The sequence below is a fragment of the Podarcis tiliguerta genome, assembly GCF_965153285.1.
Source record: "Podarcis tiliguerta genome assembly, chromosome: 9".
Classification (NCBI taxonomy): Eukaryota; Metazoa; Chordata; class Lepidosauria; order Squamata; family Lacertidae; genus Podarcis; species Podarcis tiliguerta.
This window is the reverse complement of record NC_139542.1, coordinates 36,387,360-36,405,684: the sequence shown is the minus strand read 5'-3', so window position 1 is coordinate 36,405,684 and position 18,325 is coordinate 36,387,360. Positions and strand designations below refer to the sequence as shown.

Below are 18,325 nucleotides of genomic sequence, written 5' to 3'. Positions count from 1 at the left end.
AATGCAGTCATGCAACTAAATATTGTGTAAAAATGTGCACAGTGGTACCTCAGGTTACATACGCTCCAGGTTACATATGCTTCAGGTTACATACTCTGCTAACCCAGAAATAGTACCTCAGCTTAAGAACTTTGCTTCAGGATGAGAACAGAAATCATGCTCCTGCGGTGCAGCAGCAGCAGGAGGCCCCATTAGCTAAAGTGGTGCTTCAGGTTAAGAACAGTTTCAGGTTAAGAACAGACCTCCGGAACGAATTAAGTATTTAACCCAAGGTACCACTGTACATTGTGCAAAATTGGAGGCAAAAATATTTTTTATTAGGTAAAATGTGCACTACAATAGTAAAGCCTATTTAAAGCACATTTAGTTCCTCCCCTCAAAGGTAATTTACCCTTCATCGTGCTACAATACCTAGCACACTTAACAGACTACAGTTCCCAAGCTTCTTTGGGGAGGTGCTTTAAATGCAGGGTGAATATGGAGTCAAAGATGAGTGTCTTTCCCAACTCTGACTGGAGAAGCTGGGGCCTTTTACATGCAAAGCATGTGCTCCACTCATTGAGCTAAGGTCTTTCCCCTAAGTATTTTGCCTCTGTCCTGGAAGACTGAAAATAAGCTGCGAGTTTCTGCCAATCAACATTTCAGATCAAGAATATCTTAGTATGTGGTTGCATCATGCAGGCAGCTTGGCTAATAGCTGATGATTAACTAATATATTCCATTCTAATTGATGTTTCAAACCCAGTTAATATTACTGATTTTTCAAATCAGGAGCAAGGTGATTATCAGACAGACAGCTATTTAAAATCGTTTTCTGAATGTAGGCCAAGTGTTACATTTTCCTGGCATGCATTTGTTATCACTGCTGTTGTCGAGTAGACAACAACACCTATGCAGCTAGGGTAATTCAGAGATTTAACGGCTCTTGTCTGGTGCAATCTCCTTTAATTTCAGGGTGAGGATGTTTCTAATTAACCTGTTTCCAACAGGTTTGCTTTGAAGTCCCTGAAATACCTTGGGACAGTACAAGAACTCAGAAATGTCGGATGTGTTCTAAATCCTGCTTCCTTCTCCATCAGGCTTCGTGGCGTAATATTTTTTTTGCTGTATAACATTATCAATTGCAACAATTGGGTTATGTATGCTATGATGGAAAGGGAACTCATTCAGTTGATCCTTTCACTAGACTTGTACATGCTTTTGGGGTTTCATCAGTAATTAGGATAATGGACTTGGTCTTGATTTTCAGAAGAAAACAACCATAATGCCTTAATGTTTTCTATGGCAGCATTCTGAGCAACATATATTTTAGCTTTCACATCTAAATGATGTTTGTTTTGTGGTCTTGACCTGCCTGTCTAGATTAGGTAGCATCCCATTTAAGAGGGGGTTGGGTGGGAGGGAGACAATTTATTATCAATACATTAAATAGCCTCCTCAGTTTATTAATAGCTGTATCCATTACAGAAATGTTTCTGAAGTCTTTCCTGCAATACTGGCATTACTGCTAGCTAAACTATGACAATTTTTTCCTGCTATCATTAATCTAGTGAGCTCACCTTTAAAATGTCCATCTTTTTGGCTTTATTCTCCCCTTTGGCATTTTGCCAGTAACTTTTTGCTCTTTTAGCCTTTTTTTTTTTTTTAAGCTACCTAAGTGGATGAAGTAGGACATGCACAAGTCTTCAGATTCACGTTAAGTGGTTTTCAGAAAGCAAGGAGCAGGAGCAGAAATGTGAATTTCATAATGAAAAAAGGAAGGCTCCAGGCTCCAGAATGTATCTGTAATCATTTACGCCCCACGTGGTAGTATGTTTTGGATATGGAGCTAAAAATTGCTGGTCCACTGCAAAAAAATGATACTAATAATTCCTTTGAAAGTGTTATATACAATAATACCCAGCCCAGGCGTAATTTCTCACCAGTTGTTCAAGACTTTCATACAATTCTGTAGCAGCTAAAAGGTATGGCTGAATAGGACATATTTACTGAGTTCAGAAACTTCTGTGTTCCTATTTCTCCCTGTTACTTACACTAACCTAAAGCCTAATGGGGTTGATAGAGAACTAAAAACATGGCTGCCAGTTTCACTAGATCTTCTTGTAGCAAATGGTGCTGAAGTTTAAATTTTTTCCCATATAAAAACTGTTTGAAGTAGATGTTGTTGTTTCTTTGATTTTTACTGATTTATTCTTTAAAATAAATATTGCCTTTTTTCACAGGAAGCTATCTTATATTGGGCCAGAACATTAGTCCATCTAGTTCTCTATTTTCTGTGCTGACTGACAGCAGCTCTCTAGGCAGGAGTCTACCTGATGACACCAGGGATTGAATCTGGAACCTTTGGCATGCAAATCAGGTGCTCTACTACTGAGCTATAACTCTTTCCTTTGCAAAGCTGATGATTTCTCTTTACAATAAGAAGGAGCTATGATGCAGTCCAGATTATGCTTGGACCAGGGAGGGACTATGTTATGATGGTGGGCTAAGCAAGGATGTCTTTAAGGGGAACAGTGGCAGAGGACGTCTCTCTGGCACTCGGTGTGGGGTGCCGAGGGGTGGGGCAAACCACCCGGCTGCGCACACATGGCACCAATACGGACAGCACTCAAACGGCACCCATACAGATGGCGCACGTGGCGCCCATACTGACAGCGCGCATGCGGCGTCCATTCCAATGACGTGCGAGCAATGCCCGTACCAACAGCGCATGCGCGCCCTCGACCACCCTACAGCTGGGGGGGGGGAGGCAGCGGGCAGTCAGCGCAGAGCCTGCGGGCACCTGAGAAGCGTGGCTTGGGCGTGCTGCAGGCCCTGCAGTGAGTGCCGCGCACCATTGTGTCACTCCCCCCTCAGGGTGACACCTGGGGCAGCCTGCACCCCCCACCCCCCTTTGTATGCCCCTGAAGGGGAAGAGACCCTCAAGGGAACTCCTGGTGGATGGTGGGAGTAGACTTCACTAAGCACCACTGTTATACCATTTCTCCATTTCAGTAAGATTTGTATGGAATGCCCATTTCTTAAAAGCCTTTGCCGTGTGCTTAGAGTTACATATGTTACAGCACTACTTCATAGCAGGATTTCATCACCTATATCATCATTAAAGCAATTATTTCAGAAACAGTAGTCTTCAGTATGCTTGTAGTAGCCAGGATCATATATTGCCAAGTTTTATTTCTGCCTTGTCTATATAAATATATAGGAGCATTAGAGAGCTGCTTTGGCTGCAGATGTAATAGATTTATTTAACTAGCCCATCAGTGTGACAGGTTTTATTTATTTTCATTTTCCTATTGTAATGATAATATAAATCAGCAGCAAGCCTCAGCAACCAGGATTCAAACGGGTGGAGGGAGCAGATGAGCGAGTGCTGAAGAGGCTACAGTGTCATGGTCTGGTTGGACACAAAGGAATGGTGGGAGAAACCAGTTGGGGAACCCCCAAGGGAAGAAGGCTCAGAGCCCGCCCGGGAAAGTGGTGGGACAAGGATGACTGGTCAGATGGAGAAGACTGGGAGAAGGAGGCAGAGCCATTGCTACGGAGCGGGGGCCTAGCTGGGGTTTTTGTCCCGAGTGAAGCCTCCAGAGGGGCACCATTGAGGCTCCCAGTCTGTGTGTACACAATTGTGTGTGTGTACGCATGCGCTCCAAACTGGGTCTTTGGGTGAAATAAAGCCTAGTTTCGCCCTTGGGAGGGGGTGTCGGAAGCTGAGGAGGTAATAGGGCTTAGTGATCTAGGAGAGTCTGTGGCTAAGAGAAGTCCAGAATCAGAGAAAGAAGCTGAAGAAGGAAGGTGGGAGGAGATGAATGAGGCACAGATGAGTGAGCCTGGCGCAGAGTCACAGATGTCTCCCCCTCCTGCTGCGACAAACTCCCCTACTTTTATCTCTCCCAGAACCAGAAGAGGCATGAAAAGGGCAAAGGAGAGATTGGTGACACAGTCTCTTATTGCTTGGGGGGAAAACCTGAATAGGAGAGGACTTAGGCAGCTGTGGGGAGGCAGGGGACCTTCAGTCTCAGCATCTGTTCCATGGGGGCAAGACCTACCGGAGATGAGTTGCTATGCTTATTAGAACTCCTGTGCAGATTGTGGTTTTCTTAATAAAGAGGTAACTCCAACTTGCACAGTGTTATTTACTGCTGGCTCACTCCTGACACAGTCCTGGAGAACTGTACATTGACCCAAGTGGGTTGCAGCGGTCACACTGACCCAATGGCCAACAAGTGGCTTAATAGGACAGGCAAACAGGGAGATTTTCAGCCATCCAGGGCCGGAAGCCCCAGGTTGGGGGTGGCCGATCTAGTGAGCAGAACATAATAATTGCATTCAAAATGCAACTTGCATAACTGATCGGCTATAGGCAGAGAGGAATGTGGCATTGTGTTAAAGTACTGATAACAAGGGCTCTAAATTGGGATCCTTCTTTCAGGTGTATTTATTTATTTCAAAAACTTATATCCCACTTTACAACCTCAAGAAGTTCTCAAAGCAGCTGTACAAAAAAAATTGCATAATAGAATCCTATTCAAGACCAGTATCAGGGACATGGGTGTCCATATGGTGCCAGGATTATACAGGCAGCATTTGCTGTCCTCCTCATTAGTCTTCCCTGGTGTCACTCTTTGGCTATGTCAGTCTTCACCAGCCTGTGTCTTCCAGATATTTTGGAGTACAACTCTCATCAGCCATAGCCAGCACAGCCGCAGCAAAGACTTCTAGCCCAAAACATGTAGAGGTCACCACCAAGTTGAACATCCGGCTAGGCAACAGGCCCCGTTGAGGACCTCTCAGGTAAATCAGTGAGGCAGATTTGCTCAGTTGAATTTGCGTAGCCCATGATGGAAGCAAATATTCATTTCCTGGCAGTGTGTCAGAAGCTGAGGCAATGAGTTATGCAGCTGAAAACCATTTTTTCTTCGAGACTGCAATCCTGCACACTTACCTGGCAGTAAGTCCCATTGGAACTTACTTCTGAATAGACATGCCAATCACTACTGCTATTTTAGCATTAAGAAGGTGAAATAAATTAGCTTTAAGCCTGAGACAACTCACATTGGTTCATTGATTTGTTTACTGACATTCCCTTTCTTAAAACTTAAGGGGGGGAAATCAAAACAATACAATGACGCTTCATTAGTGTTAGATTTCACTGGTGAAATTACCGTACAATGATTCTGAAGTGAAAGGAATGCCCATTTGGTCATTACTTTCAAAGTAATGGTTATCACTTTAAACTGTACTATGCAAATCACTAACACATAGATTTCACCTTGAGGGTCAGAGTTCATTTGAGGCCACCTATTTTGACACTAGGTTTGAACTGTATATCAGTTATTCATGACTGCAATTCCACCCCTACCCCCCCCCCAAATCGGACAAGTCATTTTCACATCTGCAATAACCGCTAATGGTAATTATTTAATCAGCCTTTGGTATGCATATTGTGTCCTTTTCTTCTCCTGCTTGATACCTACACTTGTGTAGATTTGAACTTTCATATCCTTTCTGTATTATGCAATAGACGAGGGGTCACACATGTTTCTCTGCTTTGAATAATACATCTCTATGAAGTCTTGGTATATTAACTGTTGGAAAATTTGTTTCTGTCGTTTAAATATTTTATCATTTTTTGTCCTAAGTCGATGACCTTAACTGGTTGCAGTTCATTTCATTTCTTTTCTGCTTAAATATTTTAAAGGCTCTGAAGTACAAATATCAATCATATTGGGTGTTAAGAAAAATGCCAAACTTGAGATTTGGGTTATTTAATTGCAATTGTCAAGCTGTATTTAAATTCTTTTCTTTTCCTTTTCCTTTTCCCCTGCACAGTTTTTCCTCTCTTCCCATGTAGTTTTCAGCCATACTACCTATTTCCACTGCAAAATACAGAAAGAGACAGGGAAGAAAAGGAACCAATCCTCCAGATAAGTTCATTTATTTATTTAGCACCATCAGTGTGCACAGCAGTTGCAGGATATAAAAGGATTTGTCCCTGTTCTGAGGAGCTTACTAGGGACATGGTTCCATCTTAGATGGGCCACAGGGCCGTCTTACCCATAGGCGCTAGGGGTGCAGGGCACCCAGGCGCCGGGCTCTCAGGGGCGCCAGGCCAAGAGTCCGGGGCCTGAGAGTTGAGTCCGGGGAAGAGCTTGCCCGTCAGTCAGAGCACCACGGTGGGCTCTTCTGCGAGTTTGGGGGCGACCATGCCAGCGAGATTCTGAGGAGGATGGCTGGTTCCGCCCTCCTGCGTGCCTGGGACTGGGCAACGGGGGGGGGGGGCGCCGGGTGGATCTTATGCTTAAGACAGCCCTGATGGGTCACCACTCCTTCCTCCTGCCACCTCCTCTTCCCTCCTGTCACTGGCTCCTCCCCATCCTCCTTGGCCTGTTGCTCTCATACTGTGCTCTGAGAAAGTGTCCCTTCATCAGAGGGAAACGTTGTGGATGAAGTGGCTGCACAGATTGTCCGTGCCATTGTTGCTTTGCTGCAACATTCACAAAGCCTGCTTAAAATTTAACAGCCCACATCAGTCAAAATGCCTCACTCTCGGGAAGGATCCTTTCCTCAGAGTGAGTTGTGGTGGGCCTGGAGAACTTGGTTGGAGTGCCAGTGATGGCTTTTGTCATGATAGAGGTGCTGCATTCCTTGTGAGTGGGCAGGAGGCAGCTACTGCAGCAATAAATTTACCCACAAGTCTTCGCTGCAGGGGGTGGTTGTGTGGTGTGGTCGCGGTGTGACAGCAGCAGGAAGCCCTATGGGTTGTTGGGGTGGGGCTGTTAAATTCACTACACATCCTAATTTTCTGCTTGAGGGCTGAGGCAGAAGTTTACCATGTAATATTTGACACAAGGGAAACAACAGGGAAAAGGCAGGGTAGTGGGTGGAGGGTGCTTGTTTCATTTGTACATGCTTAGGCTTAGATACATGCTAAGAGTCCATCCTAACAGTAGATGCCCAGTATCAGGATGAAATGCAGGCGGAAGATTACATCCAACTAAGTTATACTTGGAATGAAGCCATTCAAGTTAATGGGCTTAAGTTAGCCAGGTCTATTAATTTCCATAGGTTTACTCTGGGTATAACATAGGCTGCATACACACCATACTTTTAAAGCACATGACTTCACCCCCCAAAATATTGTTAACAGTCATTTGTTAAGGCTGCAGGGAATTGTAGCTCTGTGAGTGGTTGAACTACAGTTTCCATGATTCTCTGGGGGAAATTCTGGGCACCACAGTTCAAGAAGGACACTGACAAACTGGAACGTGTCCAGAGGAGGGCAACCAAAATGGTCAAAGGCCTGGAAACGATGCCTTATGAGGAACGGCTAAGGGAGCTGGGCATGTTTAGCCTGGAGAAGAGGAGGTTAAGGGGTGATATGATAGCCATGTTCAAATATATAAAAGGATGTCACATAGAGGAGAGAGAAAGGTTGTTTTCTGCTGCTCCAGAGAAGTGGACACAGAGCAATGGATCCAAACTACAAGAAAGAAGATTCCACCTAAACATTAGGAAGAACTTCCTGACAGTAAGAGCTGTTTGACAGTGGAATTTGCTGCCAAGGAGTGTGGTGGAGTCTCCTTCTCTGGAGGTCTTTAAGCAGAGGCTTGACAACCATATGTCAGGAGTGCTCTGATGGTGTTTCCTGCTTGGCAGGGGGTTAGACTCAATGGCCCTTGTGGTCTCTTCCAACTCTATGATTCTGTGATTCTATGATTCTAAATTACGGGCTCTAAATGTATAGTGCATATTCAGCCTTAGTTGGATACAGCTCTTAAGAGTTGAATACCACCTTGTGGCCTAGGCATCTTGGCTTCATTTATCATTGGGACTCTGCAAGGAACACTGAAAGCCAGGCAGGGAGAAATGGCCAAACACCTGGAAATGCATGCCATGATGGTGTCACGGAAAGGCAGGAGACAAGAGTTCCTTCATCATGGCATTTCACACTGGAAAATCCCCCACCCCCCCATAGAGACCCACAAGAAATAACTCTATGCAATGTCTGCTGGTGGGTGAAAATACCTTTGTATTGAAAAGCTTCCCAGCTGCTGATAATAGGTGGGAACTGGCGTTATTCAAAGCTGCTGCTGTTCTTGTTGCAGTGATGGTCTTCTGTAAGCTCACAGGAAGTAACCTGGTTAAGAAGGGAACACAATGAGAGAGATTCTTTGAAGCTCATTTAATTTATTACATCTTTGGAATGACAAATATGGAGATGATCCAGATTCATACACCTTGTTTTCTGAGCTGCAATTTGTTAACTGTAATATTTTTAATGAAACAAACAATTGGAATAGCTTACAATTTGTTGCCCTTTTCACTCTTTTGCTTGATTTAATACTGCAGAACAGCATAGCCTATTCTTTCCCTGTCAAAGACAACAGAAGAGGCACTATTTCTTAAATCAGTATTTTTATTCTGTCCTCCCTATTCACCCACTTTCCAATGTAAATAATTCCATAATCATATCAAACTCAGAATAAATATTTGTACTATCAATGTTTTTCTAATAAGGCTTAAACAATCCTTTTGGTGTTTGCACACTACTCAGAAATGGCTTTCAACATGCCTAGCAATATCTCCTGTGTTTTGGAAATACAGACCACCTTGTACTGTGTGGCTCCCTTTATTTATTTATTATTTTTTTAGTAGCTTTCCTCCTCCTAAATGCATGGTGCATGCAACAATGTCAAAAGTCATAAACCCTATTAGGATGATTAAAACTGCTTTCATTCCTCCATCCCTCCCAAATCCTTAGCTACTAAATGTGGTTTCAAATAACCTTTTGGGCAGCCCTTCAGAAAGTGCTCAGTTCTGAATACAGTCGTACCTTGGTTGTTGAACACCTTGGTACTTGTACGTTTCGGCTCCTGAATGATCAAAACCCGGAAGTGAGTGTTCTGGTTTTTGAATGTTTTTTTGGAAGCTGAACGTCTGATGCGGCTTCCACTATTGTTTCCGGCGAGCCTGCACAATCTGAAGCCAATCGGAACCTGCACCTTGTTTCGGAAGTCGAACTGACTTCTGGAATGCATTCTGTTCGTAAACCAAGGTACGACTGTATCTATCCCACAGCTGAGTGGCAACCATATGAAAGAGCTAGACAAGGTGTAGAAAAAAACAACCCAAAACATCAGAGGACCAGCTCAGCTTCCAGTTGAGGAAAGTCTACAACAAGGGTGGGGAAGCTGTGGCTCTCTAGGTCTTGCACAATTCTCATTGACTATGCTGGCTAGTGTGGATAGGAGTTGAAATCTACCAACATCTGTATGTTTTCTATCCCTGGTCTACCATTTTGGGGTGGGTGCACAGGGGAACATGATGCAGACAATAAGGCTTTGGGCAGACCAATCTATATCTCAAATTGTCATGCTGGAGGAGGGTTGGATGAGGCAGAAGTGTCTCTTCACCCAGCTCTGCCAGTGGAGAACCTTCACTATCACTAAGATCTCCACCCAACCCTTCAGAATGGAAGCTATCACTAGATGTATCCTTACTGTGGGTAGTCAGCACAAACCTATGAAATGGGGTTTTGAGGGGGAGGGAGGGAGCAAGCAAGGCCAAGCCAGCATAGGATCCACTGAATCCTAAGCCAGTCCAGCTATGGGCAAGTTGTGCTGAGGCTTATTTTCTGAGCTAGCCTGGAGTTGAAGCAGTAAACATAAAGACTTTTCCTGCCACCCCCCATCCTGGTGTAAGACCAATTCCAGTGGTGAAGCGGGGGCATCTAGACATGGCTTTTAAATCAGCTTTCCAAGTGATGCCCTGGGATGTTGAGGAAAGAGGTAAGGAGTCTCTGAAAGACTCCGGGGTACACCCTAATCAGTATTAGGAAAAGCAGGATTAAAATTGTGCTTTTAAATTGTGCTGAGAGTCTGGAGACCTCAGTTCACATCTCATCGTGTGACTTAAGTTTGGGCAAGCTTACAAACAATGACCAGGAATCAGTGTAGTCTACCCATTCAAGAAGTATTACTCAATTAATTATATGAGCTTTAATGAATAAGTTGGTGACTGAAATTTGTATATTAATAAAATAATCATTGTGAAGAGGAAATGCATGTCCTCAGATGTCTGCCTTATGAGTCAGATCACACACTATCTTAGAAGCAGCATAATTTCTTGTGTGCGATAAGATGAACACTTCTTCTGAGATCAGGGGTTGTGTCCAATGCTACATGCGTACAGTTCCTTTCACAAAGCTAGGCTTTTCCTTCCTCTCCTTGTATACCTCTGGAGCAGATATTGAGGTGGAAGGCTGCAGAGGAGAGGAAGGGAGAATTATGCTGCAGAGTTCGGTAAAACCCAATACCTGTCAACTTTCTAACATGTTACAAATACAGATAATCTGCTGCTTGATTAATTAGTGTTTTTGATCAATTAGAAGTTTTAAAATGGGATAATCTGACCAGTTAATCCTCACATTGTTACAACCCTAGTGAGAACCAAACATAATGTGTGTAAAGTGCATTAAGAATTAGAAATGTGCTCTATGCATGCTTGGTATGATCAGCAAAGGAGAATTGCAAGTTGATACTGAGGAGGTGTAAGTTACCCCCCTTTTCAGAGAACTCAGCCAATCAAAAAAAACAGGTGTAAAGTACTTTTGCCGGGTCTGGTGTCTGTTATTTTTCAGATGTCTGCCCCACCCTTGACCTTAAATTGTTTCTGAGTTATCTTTCTGCAGCCTGGCACATGTAATCATGATTGCTGTGGACACCTGCTAGTCATTGATTAATGGGGCTGGGAAAGAATCTTATTCAGGCAGGCCTGAAATGACTTTTGGACTTCAGAGGTGAAAGAAGGTTGTCTTCTCAGAGAAGCCCATCTAGGGACCTTTGGATTTTTTCCAGTAGTGGGAAGAATGCTTTTAACGCTGCATGTTTCTGCATCTGTTGACATTCTGGAATTAGATCAGCCACATAACAGAGGATAGAAGAGGGCACTACAGTCCCTAGATTATTTTCTACAAGGGTGTTCACACCTTTGCACGTTCCATTCAATATGTACAATCTCTGTACACAATAGTTGAGCAGTACAAATCCACTCACACAAATGCTTGTACATGGGTAGAAGCAGCTTGTACCTGTGTTCAGTGCAGTATGTGAGCAAGCCTTATAAAAGTTAGGATAGGGTGTTATCAACAAAGCTATAAGGGCTCTCTGCCTGCTAGGCGGCGATACAGGGAGAAATGAGTGTGATCTCTACAAGCCGTGGGACACCTTCCTATGAGCTACAGACACAGCTGTCAACACAGCTGCATGCATTGGGCACAGAAAAGTATATTTGCTTCTTAATTAAACATATCTAATGTCCACGTATTGGAATTTTAAGAATTTTAAGAAATATTACAAGCAATTATGTTGTTTTAGACCATGCATTCAAACCACTATGATACCACATTAAATAGTCATGGCTTCACCCATATAATTTTGGGAGTTGAAGTCTGTTAACAGTGCTGAGAGTGGTTAGGAGGCCCCTATTCCCCTCAGAGAACTACAAGTCCCAGAGTGGTTTAACAGTCAATTCCTCTTCACTGGGAACTATGAATTATCATTTTGCCTGAGAGTGTGTTGCCTGCTGCACTGAGCACAGAAGAAGTCCCTTCCCAGAGAGAAGATGTCATCCAGCACAACATTTGTTGTTGGAAAAACAAAATACAAATATTAAATCAAATCAAACGCTGGGAATTATAGCTTGGGGAGGGGAATAGGGGTCTTCCTACTGCTCTCAGCACCTTTATCAAACTACAGCTTGCAGAATTCTTTGAGGGAAGCCACAGCTGTTTAAAGGGCTTTAAATGTATGGTCCAAATGTGGCCTTAGTCTCCTTTGGTGATCTAGGTGGACAAAGAGAGAGCCAATAGTTATGAAATGAAACCCCAGCATTCAGCTGAAGGTCCATGTATACAGCTGACTGGGAACAATGGCATCTGTATACACAGCCACGGATCATTACAGAAGGACGAGTCAATTAGCCTTTGGCGACACTACATCATGAGCCTGCGAAGTAATTTTTGAATACTTTAGGGGCTGTTGTCAAAAGGACAGTACAAGGAGGGCAATAGCGGGGGGGGGGGGGGACGGGACCAACCACCGTATAAACACTCCAGTGTTCAGAACTCTATCTGATGGCTTACTGTCCAGTAAAAAGGGTTTCGTTTGTTTTTGTTTTTACAAAAAGTATAACAATTAACCTTTACTTACTACACACCATGAAAAAGCAATAGAAGGTGGTCCAAGGCTACATGTCTCATTTGGCCTGTCTGCTGATGCCTATAGCAGGACGCATTATGTACAGAGTGCAGAGGGCAACCCTCCAGGCCTGTGGGATGCAAACATCTTGCTGAAAAGGTCTTGATCTTTCCCAAGTGTGACAAATAAGTTGTTTCAACTTAGTATGTGGTGCATCACAATTAGTCAGATAATAAGGCACCGCCTTTTAATCCCATGGCAGCCTTATTTTTACTTACTTATTGTATTGTCAAAGCAACCGTGTGGGAGGGTTGATTTGGATTGGAGCGGCAGTACCGGGGAGGGAGTGTTTAATATTTCCCCCCACTTACCATTATTCCAGTTTAGAGCAAACCCACCCACTCAAAGCTGCTATTAGCCCCACTTGAGAAAGAAATGTGCAAATACAAAAGGTACCTGTATTTCCCTCACAGAGAGGCTAATAGCAGTTTGGGGGTGATTGAGACTGGGGAAATGGCACAGAGGGAAAGGGTTACATTTTCCATGTTCCAGAACTGCTGCTTCCCCAGAAAAACTTTCAAGTTAAAAAATAATAATTAAACCCAACAGTAGGAGATCTGATAACATATATCCTGTAGCTTATCTGTTTTGAACCCTAGTAAAGGTAAAGGGACCCCTGACCATTAGGTACAGTCATAGACAACTCTGGGGTTGCGGCGCTCAACTCGCTTTATTGGCCAAGGGAGCTGGCGTACAGCTTCCGGGTCATGTGGCCAGCATGACTAAGCCGCTTCTGGCGAACCAGAGCAGCGCACGGAAACGCCGTTTACCTTCCCGCCAGAGTGGTACCTATTTATCTACTTGGACTTTGAGGTGCTTTAGAACTGCTAGGTTGGCAGGAGCAGGGACCGAGCAACGGGAGCTCAACCTGTCACGGGGATTCAAACCGCCGACCTTCTGATCGGCAAGTCCTAGGCTCTGTGGTTTAACCCACAGCGCCACCCGCGTTCCCATTTTGAACCCTAGTTAACACCAAAATAACATGTAGAATCTCTGGTATACATATGTATTCCTAGTAAAGGGACTGACACGCTGGGGGTTGAATTGCCTCACAATAAGAGACCCTCAGTCTAAAGCACCTACATCCCAGGTGAGCAGCTATGTGACTACTAGGGATCGGCTCTCTCAGTTCCTCATTTTCTCCAATCTTAAATTCAGTTCTCCACATTTCTGCAGCAATTTGGGGGTTGTGGTTGTTGTTGCTTTAAAAAAAATCCTCATGAAACTTCATCAGTATGTTACTGAGAATTTCTCCGAACTTTTGCATGTAGTTTTGGCTACACACTTTTGCAAGACCTTATTCCTAAATAGTGTGTTTTTGTATTCTGTCCACCCTATTACTTTGTATATTGGCCAATCAGAAAAGACTGTGTCATGAAGTATAGCACTGTGATGCACAGAAATAGAAAAAGAACATCACACTAAGCATGCTATGTTCTCAAGGTGCACAGAAATTTGGACGTGATTTGAAGAGTCTCTCCGCAAAGTTTCACAGTTTGCATTTCCCGTGTGTGGAAAAGGAATCCTTTAACATTTACTATGTAGAAGTAACTACAGAAAATAACTGGTACCGGACTAGGAAGTACTGGTTCTGGTTGCTAGAATGGAGTAAAGTACACTTTGGATATTCCAAGGACTAAACACATGCAGGAAATAAAAATCCCTTAAATTGGAGGGAGAAATGGCAACACTTTAGGATTCATATCTATTGGCTGGTGTCCAAACAACTCACTCATCAATTGCAGCCCTCACTTCATTCATTGGTTAAAACCTCATTGGTTAAAAAGGTGGGAGCAGACAGCCAGGCTGGCTCATCTCACAGGAATCAAGTTTTGCTTCCCTTTCATAGCAGGTAGAAACTTGCATTATTTTTTTTTAAATGAAAGCTGAGTGTCTGGGCATTAGTTGTGAAGTTTGATGGACCCCTTGGAAAAACTCAGTGCCCACCCCCCACCTAGGCCTGCAGCCCCCTGCTCTAGGACAACAATCTAACAAAGCAGGTACTGAATCAGAATCTTGGGATTAAGCTCCAATATCTCAACTTCAGAGATATCTCTCAGATATTTGATATTGAATCTATACATCACGGGGCAGTGGAGACAACATACACATACCCTTCTGGGGTCCTGCTCTGATTAAGTTTTAGAAGTTGTAGAGTTGTTGGTGACCTCTAAGTTAATCAAGCCACTGTGACAGAGGGCACTGGACACTTGCTTCAAGTATAATGCATTTTAAAATACTTCAAGTACACCGTTGCAGGTGCTTTTCCCTCTACCAGAAACTTTGGTCAAGAGAAAACCTATTTCAGTGAGAAACTTCAGCAGAAGGTAAACCAAAGACTGAAAGGAATACATGTTCTCGGGCATATAGACCCATGTAAAGCTGTTAATAGAGAGGCGGCAACCAAGAGACTTTTCTGGGCTAGGCTGAGTCAGCTTTAATCAGTGACCAACAGGACTGTTTCAAGTTTATCCCTCTCTCCAGACATAAAAACCAACTACCTCATTTAGAACATATAAATTCCAGGTTGAACTGGGTGGGGGGACAATGCTTGAAGCCTCCAAGATAGTCTCATATGACTGCCCTATTTTTTATTTTTTTATTTTTTATTTGCCACATAGTGTTTAGTTCCCACCACATAGATACTCCTTGTCCTGAAATACTCTTTGTGTGGTGGCCAAACGGACATTTCCCCCAACCAGAATTGTATGATCTTGGTCTTTAAAAAAAATAATTATTAAATACCCCCAATTAAGCATATGTATGGATGCTGTTGATGGCATCTGTCTCTCTTGGGAGACAATGGAAGAGTGCACCATTGGGGGTAAAATCAAACCATTGGAGAATTACAGCACCTGCTGTGGCTACAGAGACCAATATGGGAGAAATGTTTCTCTGTAGGTGGGGCAGATGAAGGAGGCCAGTTTTGCTACGACGCACTATGGCATTTATTTTCTCTACGCACCTCCCAGTGGTCATTCTCCCTCTGGTCACTGCTGTGAATACGCAAGCTAACTGATTGTCTCCAGGCACTGCCGTCGTCTGCAAGGGATTCCCACATGGCTGGTTTGATGCTGCCAGCCTTCATGTCTTGTTTGCAGACATCCTTGTAATGCGGCGTTGGTTTGCCAGTGGGCCTAGTGCCTGAAGCCAGCTCCCCGTATGGATGTACCAACACATTTTCCAATAGGTTTGTGCAGCGTGCAAAAAGCTGAAAGGGAGATGGAAGCCTGAGGCAACGTCCTAATTTCCAGGACCAAAGAATAACTGGATCGTAAGTGTCTGGAGTTTTAGCTTATGGATTATGCTCATTCATAATTGAACATAGTCCTACACATACAGCTACTCATACACATGTGAGCAATTAGCTATGGAAATACTTCAGTCATAAAGTTATATTAGGCTACAGCTCTCAGCTGTTGTTCCTTCTAAATTAAAAATAAATAAATTTAAGCCATGACCCGATTGTGTGAACTCCAGAGACCAAAACCAAACGGGAATTCAATTTAGAGCTGTGCCAAGCCATTATATCTTTGTACCAGGGAGCTTATGTGGCATCAGAATTCTTTTTAGGATATTGAACTAAATCTGCTCCTGGTCCTGCCTTCTTCTGGTTGGTGCCATATTTTGAGAAATACATCATCTTCCAAGTGCTCTGTTCCAGTAATGCAGAGGACTACACTGGCAATACATCTGTTGTTGCAATAATATACTGGTGCAATCTATTATCAGATTGAGACATACAAGTGATATATTACTCGAGAGGTGGTACTATTCTGAAAGGAAAGTCACCATGAAAGTATTCAGCTATTGAGCAACAGCCAAGCATAGCATACTTGAAGCCACTTTATTCCGAAATCTCGATATTATAGTCTGCTTAGTACTGTAGCTCTAGACTTTAAAATCTTCAGTTCATATGTCTCTTTTAAACCTTTATAAACATACTAAGAGCAACTACCATTAACCTTAAGGTCACTGTAAAACTGACTGCATACCATTGCATTATTTCTACTTTATAGCAGGACAATTCTTACTTACTCGTAACCATTTGGAACCAAGTAACATTGACCCCTAGATGGTCGGAAGAGCACGCTGTATCTCATTATAATAATCTCCGCTCCATTCTTTACTCAACATTAATTATTTTCCATTCTAAAACATTTTGTGCTGCATGACAGCAAAACTTTAGCCTGTCGTTATCTGCGGGTCACTTTACCCTAACCTCCTTATTTCCCATTTGGAAGCATTTATTTCTTACAGCTCAGAACAGAGTCGGTGTAGTTTACATTTCCCCCCTGTGAATGATGCAAATTAAATGTTTCTAACACCTTCAAAGCATCTTCATAGCATAGGAAGATGCCATGAGCTTTTCTTCCATCCATTTCATGCAAACACTGCAGATTAAATAGGCTTTCTTTATCAGGGTTCAAGCTGATGTCTCTCCTGTCCCAAATAAATTTGGAACCAAATTTCACATAAAATCACATTTTTAGGGTCTTGCTTCAACGTGAGAAGTTTCAAGGGAAATTGGGTCAATTTGGATAAGCTACTGCAAGACAAGCGGGAAAAGCCATAGCTCGGTGGCAGAGCACAGGACCCAGGAGAGTGGGGGCAGTGGGTACATTGTACCCCTGCCTGGGGTCAAAAGGGGGGCACAGGGGTCAGAAATTTCCTGGGACCTTAGAAAACATATGCATATGTTGCGTGAATACACAAAATGCCATGACACTTCTTCCTCTGCCCACTTCCTCTTCTGCCAATGTGCCCCCACCTACTTCTCCCATGCAATCCAGAGAGGCAGCAAAATTTAATGTAAGTGGGCAAGGCGAGAAAGCAAGCTCGCTTTGCCTCTCCTGCAGGTGATGTACTTCACCTTCTGAAGGGACTGCTGTCTGCCGGTGAAGGGTGTCGGTGCTGACAGTGGCCCGCCTTCAAGCAGAGGAATCTGAACAACAAGCAACACGTTGGCGAAGAATATACTGACAATATTTTTATAACACTATACTGCATCAAAAATCATAAACAGAAGACATGTAATATGTGCATGGAGTCACAAACTAATAAGAATCAGATAAACGTTCCATAACCAGGAATGGTAGGATTGGTAAATCACTGTCAAGGATCACTGAAATAGAGGCAGAATGCCTTTCCACAGTCAATTTCCTCTCCAAAATATAGTTGGAAGTAAGTTGGAGCACGGTGGTTCTATGGGCACAACACTACAAACGTGAGACGCTGGGTGCTCCAAACGTCGCAATAGGGTGCTCCGAGCACAGCAGCAGACAGAACAGTTCTTCCAGGATAATGAACAAATTAATCGTCCCCAAAGGTACCGTATTTTTCGCTCTATAAGACGCACCAGACCACAAGACACACCTAGTTTTTGGAGGAAGAGAACAAGAAAAAAAATATTATGAATCTCAGAAGCCAGAACAGCAAGAGGGATTGCTGCACAGTGAAAGCAGCGATCCCTCTTGCTGTTCTGGCTTCTGGGATAGCTGCGCAGCCTGCATTCGCTCCATAAGAAGCACACCCATTTCCCCTTACTTTTTAGGAGGGAAAAAGTGAGTCTTATAGAGCAAAAAATATGGTACATCAAATTGCTGTGGATCAGCTATCACTCAAAAGTGTGGTAAGAGGAAGGCAAAGCAGAGGAAGGCAAAGCAGCTCATTGCCACCATGACCATCATGAAGAACTCACTACATCTGGAAAAATGATCTTTTCCAGACAACTGTCCTAAGAATCAGGAGATAGTTAATAACATGAAAAAGGTCATAGTCACAGAGGACGTTACCTAGCTTGGCGAACTAGAAATGTTCCTGCAGTCTGGGACAAGAGTTCACATCATCTTACAAGCATCCATCAAAACTGAAGCTGTGAAATGGTACAACTTGTTAAAGTGCATCACCAATGTTGCACTCTTCTTGGGAGAAAATGGTTTAGCAGTTAATTGGTGATTCAAACAATGGAAACTTTTTAGGACTCATTGAACTGCTCTCCAGGTAGAATCCCCATCCTTCAGGAACATGTGCTAAGTGCAGAGGAGTCACAGAAAAGGCATGAGCAG

The 18,325-nt window shown here is 43.4% G+C and overlaps 1 long non-coding RNA gene across 2 annotated transcripts in view; it reads right to left on the bottom strand.

Annotated features, from left to right (window-relative positions):
- Window positions 1-7,739: 7,739 nt before the first annotated feature.
- LOC310685456 overlaps window positions 7,740-18,325 on the bottom strand; it is a 30,025-nt gene continuing 19,439 nt past the window's right edge. Inside the window, exons 2-4 of one of the 2 annotated variants that reach the window (XR_014515286.1) lie at window positions 10,103-10,261; window positions 8,306-8,371; window positions 7,740-8,137 (exon numbers count right to left, since the gene is read on the bottom strand). This is a non-coding gene — a long non-coding RNA (uncharacterized lncRNA). Of the gene's footprint in view, window positions 8,138-8,305; window positions 8,372-10,102; window positions 10,262-16,155; window positions 17,203-18,325 lie in introns of those variants that run through there. The other variant, XR_014515285.1, reaches the window with a different exon arrangement.